The sequence below is a fragment of the Callithrix jacchus genome, chromosome 2, assembly GCF_049354715.1.
Source record: "Callithrix jacchus isolate 240 chromosome 2, calJac240_pri, whole genome shotgun sequence".
NCBI classification, from domain to species: Eukaryota; Metazoa; Chordata; class Mammalia; order Primates; family Cebidae; genus Callithrix; species Callithrix jacchus.
The window spans coordinates 165,274,910-165,280,863 of record NC_133503.1 but is presented as its reverse complement, the minus strand read 5'-3'; the positions used below and the strand labels follow the sequence as shown (position 1 = coordinate 165,280,863).

The following is a 5,954-nucleotide window of genomic DNA, read 5'->3' as shown; positions in this document are numbered from 1 at the left end:
ACTAGGAAAGAACAGTATACTACAGGCCAAAAGTTAAGAGCAAGACCAAAGGAGCTGACTTAATATGGAAGCAGTATAATATAGAAGCGGCAAATGGTGCAGCAGTTGAGAGCCTCAACTTTGAAACCAGCCTGTCTAGATTTGAATCCCAGCTCTGTGATATAATAGATATGTGACTGTGGGCAAGTTACTTTTGCTCTCTGTGCTTCAGTTTTCAAATCTATAAAATGCAGATAATAGTGTTAACTTCATGAGTTTGAATAGTAAGTGAATATATACATATTCATGTTCAACATGGTACCTGGCACATAGCATATATTATACAAGTGTTTTGCTAGTATTATAATGCTGGCAACACTAAGGTGTTTAACTCCTTCCTCATTGGAAACTAGACTGCTCACAAACTCTAGAATTGGGTTTGTGATTCCAGATATAAAGAATTAGAGGCACCCTATGCAGTCATCTAAGCAGTTGATTACATAAACCATGAGAAAGCTATTCCACATTTACCACAGCTCAGATTTCAATTCATGTGAGAAACGGACAGAAAAAGTTTACTTTTCCACCCCATTACTACATTTTAGTCATATATTTGCACATAAGAAAGCAAATTAATTTGTTTAGGAAACTAGATAGACCCTGGTCATTATCTGTATTGATCAAGTGAGAAGATGTAGAGTGAGTTTTATCATCTCTACTAATCTTGTTTTACTTATTTTCATATTTTGTATCAGAGTAAAGGTATATATTTTCCTTATACATTGTATAGCAGTTGTACAAGGCCCTTGGTTTTCTTGTTTTGTTTTAGTTTTGATGGCTTCCATTTAGATAACATATTTTCACTGATAAAAGAAAAACTTCAGCCAAGTTAATTAAAAGGAGTTTAATTGAGCAATGAACAATTTGTGAATTGGGCAACCCCCAGAATCACAGCAGATTCACAGAGACTCCATAGGTGCCTCATGGTCCTCATGGTCAGAACCAATTTATAGACAAAAAAGGTAAAGTGACTTACAGGGATTGGAAGTGAGGTACAGAAACAGTGAGATTGGTTAAGCTTCATTTTTGCCTTATTTGAATGCAGTTTGAACATTCAGCAGTCTATGAGTGGTTGAACTATGGCTGCTGGAATTGGCCAACATTCAGCCATTATTATAGGTGCATACTATTGAGTTAGGTTTTCAATTTTGTCTGACTATTAAGCTAGGTTACAGTTTATCCACAAGGACTCAAATGTAGAAATGTGAAGTTTTTCTCAGGCCATATTTAGTGTGCTGTAACAATTCCCCCATTTTGGTCATTTTCTCAAGTTTGAGAGACTAAAATATTAGTCATTGATGTTACTATGCCTACAGTGAATATACTTACATGGTTTTGAAACTCACTGGGAGTTTCAATAGTATAACAGTGGGTTTTGCAAGGAGAGAATAAGGACTGAGTAGAGGGTACCTCCTTATGCTGGAACGTCCTATGTACAGGAAAAAAACCGAAACCCAATCTGTTCTAGGATCTACATATTTTCTAAAGCCTTGGTTTGGTTATGTCACATTTAGCATAAGTGCCTCCATTTTGTTTGGTTTTGCTTGCTGGGGCCTAGTGCATGAGCTCAGTCCAAAATAATGGCCTCCCATAATTTTGTTTTAAAAAAACTTCCCCTTTTTTGGCCAGGTTCTTACTTAGGTGAGAGTGGGACCAAAACTTAAGGCCTTGGTGCCACTCTCGGCTATTATTTTGGGTTTCCAGTCTCAGTATGTCATTCATAGGTTATGGTATCCTCATGTCACACATTTCTTTCAGCTTTGGTCATTCCAGTTGAAGAGAGACCATTTGACATTATAGAGATGGCTGCATGAAAACATTTAAAACCTTTGAGAGATTACAGTGCACCAGGGAGACTATTACTATGGCTATTAGGATATTACCAAGAGTTTGGAATATGTGCCTTACCCAAAGTCCCCATAAAGCAAACCACATACAATCAAATAGATTAAAAAATGAGCTAGATGAAGAGTCTACTCACTTGACTAAGTGTCCTTTTTATTAATCCCCTACAACTGAATTTTTATAATCTACATTTGATGTATTTCTCCATAGGCCACACGTGTCAGCAGCTGCGCAGTTGCGTTTCTGTTTAGCCAATTGTATTATTTAGCATAAATTTCAAAAAGAATTTGAAGTCTGTTGGGTAATGATAGCCTTTAAAGTTGAATTTGCTATAGAGCCTATTGTGAAGGCAACATTTCTAATTATTACCTTGTTTATTCTAAACCATGGAAGAGGGGCCTAACGAATAATGTTCTTCTAGAAGAGTGACGGCCACTTGCCAATGTTCTCTTTAATTCATGTTGTGGGTTAAGAGGAGTTTTGACTGATTATGGGCCAACATATGTACCACCAAATTTCTCATTTGCCCTTCATCTTTTATCTATTAAAGTATAAGGTTATTCATGTATAATACTGGCTGCAAAATCCCTCACAAATAAAAGCATACTCTATAAGTGCACATAATAGACCCCCTTTTATTTCCATTTTTCATAGAGTCATAAACAAAGGAAAAACACTCAAAGGTAAGAGTCTTGTGATAGTAGAAGTCTTGATTCGTGATCATGGGAAAAGCTGTTCACATCAAGGATGCCATCTTCTTCTTGGGAGAAACTTTCCTAGTTATTTTTACCTTAAGGTTTCCAATGGATGTACAGTTCTAGGAGTGTGGAGAGACCCTTCTCAGTTGTGAGCTTATGAATTCAAGGTTCAGGGCTCTAAAGTTTTGCGGTAGTGGGAATGGCAAAGACAGTCTATCTCTGATGTTTTTAGAAGATGCAATCTTTGGGTTCTAGACTGTGAAGGGATTCTCCTCAGTGAACCACAAAAAGTTTTCTTTACCTGGTGAAAACATAGCACAGCATAATAATCTACTGTTATAACATCAGCCATCTTGCATGGGAAACCTTTATACAACCAGAAAACATGTACTGAAAATGACAATTGAATGAAATCCCTTTATAAATGTTTAAACGGCCCATCAGGAAGCCAAATGTACCTTCCACTTTTATTGTTTTCCCAGGAATATGGAATCAAACATTGGTTTTAAACTATTTCTGCAGTTTATAAGTCACCACATCAATATATTTAATTTGGATCACTTTATCTTTTCCATAATGAGTCATGGAATGCAGAACCTTTAATAACAAAAGTTTTAAGGACTCAGGGATGACAAAGTGGCTGTCCTGGTTCTTCAAAAGTCCATGCTTAACATTGAAGTTAGGTCCTCTTGAATATCAGTTGTTTTTCCAATTTAGGTACATAGCACTGATAACTAATGGATTATCATAGGTAATATGACCCAGACCATGGAGTTTATCCAAATTGTTTATTTAAACCAATTTAATATTGGCTGATTTCACATGATAATCTAGAGCTTGATTTTGAAATGTTTGTTAAATAGTAAAGGTTTAATAACATTGGATATTACAAAATAGAATCTTAGGTTACCATAAGTCACTCATTAGCCAAAATGATAATTCCAACTTATTTTGAACCAGTAAACCATTGTTTATTTACTTACATTTTTATTTACTCCCATGGAGACCTGTTGGGCTTACCACTCTTCATAGCCACAGTACAATCTCACAGAGCACCCTAGGATTTCACTGACCAATACCTAATGTTATCTAAAAGCACCTATGCTTCTTTTTTTGTCCTATGAATTCATAAAAGTGTGCAGATCCTCCCAGCTCTAGAAGCAGTGATGTTTTTACCAAAATCAGCACTTTGCTTTGTGGAAACACAGGCAACATCTGGTAGTGAAAAGAGCAATAAGATTTGACTTAACCAAAATTACTTGACAACTAAAAAATGATTTCATCATTCTGCTTTGCAATATAGTCTTCAGAAATCAACTATGACAAAAAGCAGAAAGTAACTGTTAAAATTTTAGCAACTCCTAAAAGGCCAGAAAGTGGGTTTAGCTGTTTATTAGGATATATAAGTTTCATTTTAAAAACAGTCAATTTCAACCAAGTAGAAATAAGTATGTAAAAATTCTGCAAAACAAAACATGCTTTAAACATATTTAAGTAGATAATCTGAAATTCTGGACTTTTCAGTCACTTCATGGTTACGTTATGGCAGCCAAGTAATCCTTAACTTCAGTTGGAGTAAGCCTCCTAAATTCAGTTGCATTGCAGATTCCAACTTCTATGTTATCCTCTGTCATTTACTCTTCAAAACTTTCCTTTAGGGTTAAGATGGCTGTATGAATACCATCTTCAAGTTCCAGATCTTCACCATATCTTTTCTCAAGGAAAGTTTTTCCATCCACATAGTTTTTTCTCATTGCTGTAGCTTTCTAGCAAAGTAAGCTCCAGATGGATCTGACTGAAATAAATATGGTCATCCCTCATTCCAACCACAAATAAATAAAGAAACTCCAAATGAACAAACACCCCCTGAGTACATTCTTGCATCACAGAAGCTACCTCTCTGTACCAGATAAGCTGTGGGAATAGGTTCTTGGTATACAAAATAGCATTGTTGAACTAGTTTTTGAGCACTGTTCACAAGCACTTTGTAACCTTGGCCCATGCCACTGTACACCAAATCTATATGCTTGGTCATTGGTTCCATTCTGTGTACATTTCGCTCATCATACAGAATGGATTTCTGTTATTTCTCATTTGCTAATACCACACCATTTGCAGCTTTAATTCCCACTGACTGGGCAACTCCAGCTACAGGAAACAAAGCATATTCAATCTGGACAAGTTTACTAGAGAACTGAATGTAGTCAGTGAAAAGCTGTAACTGCACGCTACCATCTTCACCCAAGGAGCCTCAAAAAAGGAAAAAGCATTATTCTGATAGAGAAGAGACTCAGCTTTCCAAACAAGACCCAATGAAGATAGCATGAAGCCAACTGACTGTCCGTTTTCTTTCCCTGCTCCCCTTTTTCTTTTGTAGTTTACTTAAAAGGTAAACAAAAACCTTTTGTTATCTTTTAATGTTACATAAAAATCCTTTTTAAGAAAGAAAATCAAATGTTATGTTTCCATTAGTGTATTTTTAATGTTAAAGCTTGTTTTTAAATAGCATTTTATAAATCTATTCAGCTTTTAATTAGTTTGATCATAAGGTAAAATTTTTACAAACCTTTTACAGCCCTTTACAATTTTTTTCTCAGAGCAAAATATTGTTCTAAGAAAACCCTGTTGTACTTCTATTCCAATGTTCAGTTTATGAAAACAAAACCTGAATAATGCCATTTTAAATTTAGCCAATATATTCACACATAGGATCTCTTATAATTCATTTTCATAAACCTTCCACAACTTGTTCAAACTTTATTTAATTTAAAACAAATCTCTAACTCTCCAACCTAGGCAAAAATTTACATTCCCACACTCTCTTATAATCTCTTACAAAAAATCACATTTCATTCTCCTTACACACCTTGCATGTAAACCTATATTTTTTAGTAATCTCAGCCACATATTACAATGTTAACTCTTAGCAACTTTTACTTTTGGTAAAAACCTTGATGAGTAAGGGATTTTAATTATGTACTAGCTATGGAGTTTAGGACCCAGAGAGAAATGTAGATAATGTCTGACTCTTTTCAGTGTCTAACGCCACATATCCCACACCTTGCCTAGCTGTAAAACAGGAAAGATGTACAGTTAAGAGTCATAGTGGCATTTTATGAAGCATTTAGGAGGCTTAATCACCTTTAAATTGTACGTTTCTGGCATAAATTTCTTGTCATTAATTCTTTCACGACTTACACAGGCCACGTATGACATGTTTTGACTTTCTGACTTGCCTTAAACATCCCTCTTTTTAAAACTAGTCATTTTACTTTGGGACAAGAATTTTCCATAATAGAACATTATTTCTTATATAAAATTTCTTTTCTTTATAACTTTCTTTGCATAGCTATGGGGCATGGCTAACTCCAT

At 35.2% G+C, this 5,954-nt stretch overlaps 1 pseudogene; it reads right to left on the bottom strand.

Moving 5' to 3' along the window:
- Positions 1–260: 260 nt before the first annotated feature.
- Positions 261–5,161, bottom strand: LOC144581614 (proteasome subunit alpha type-2 pseudogene; annotated as a pseudogene).
- Positions 5,162–5,954: the final 793 nt, after the last annotated feature.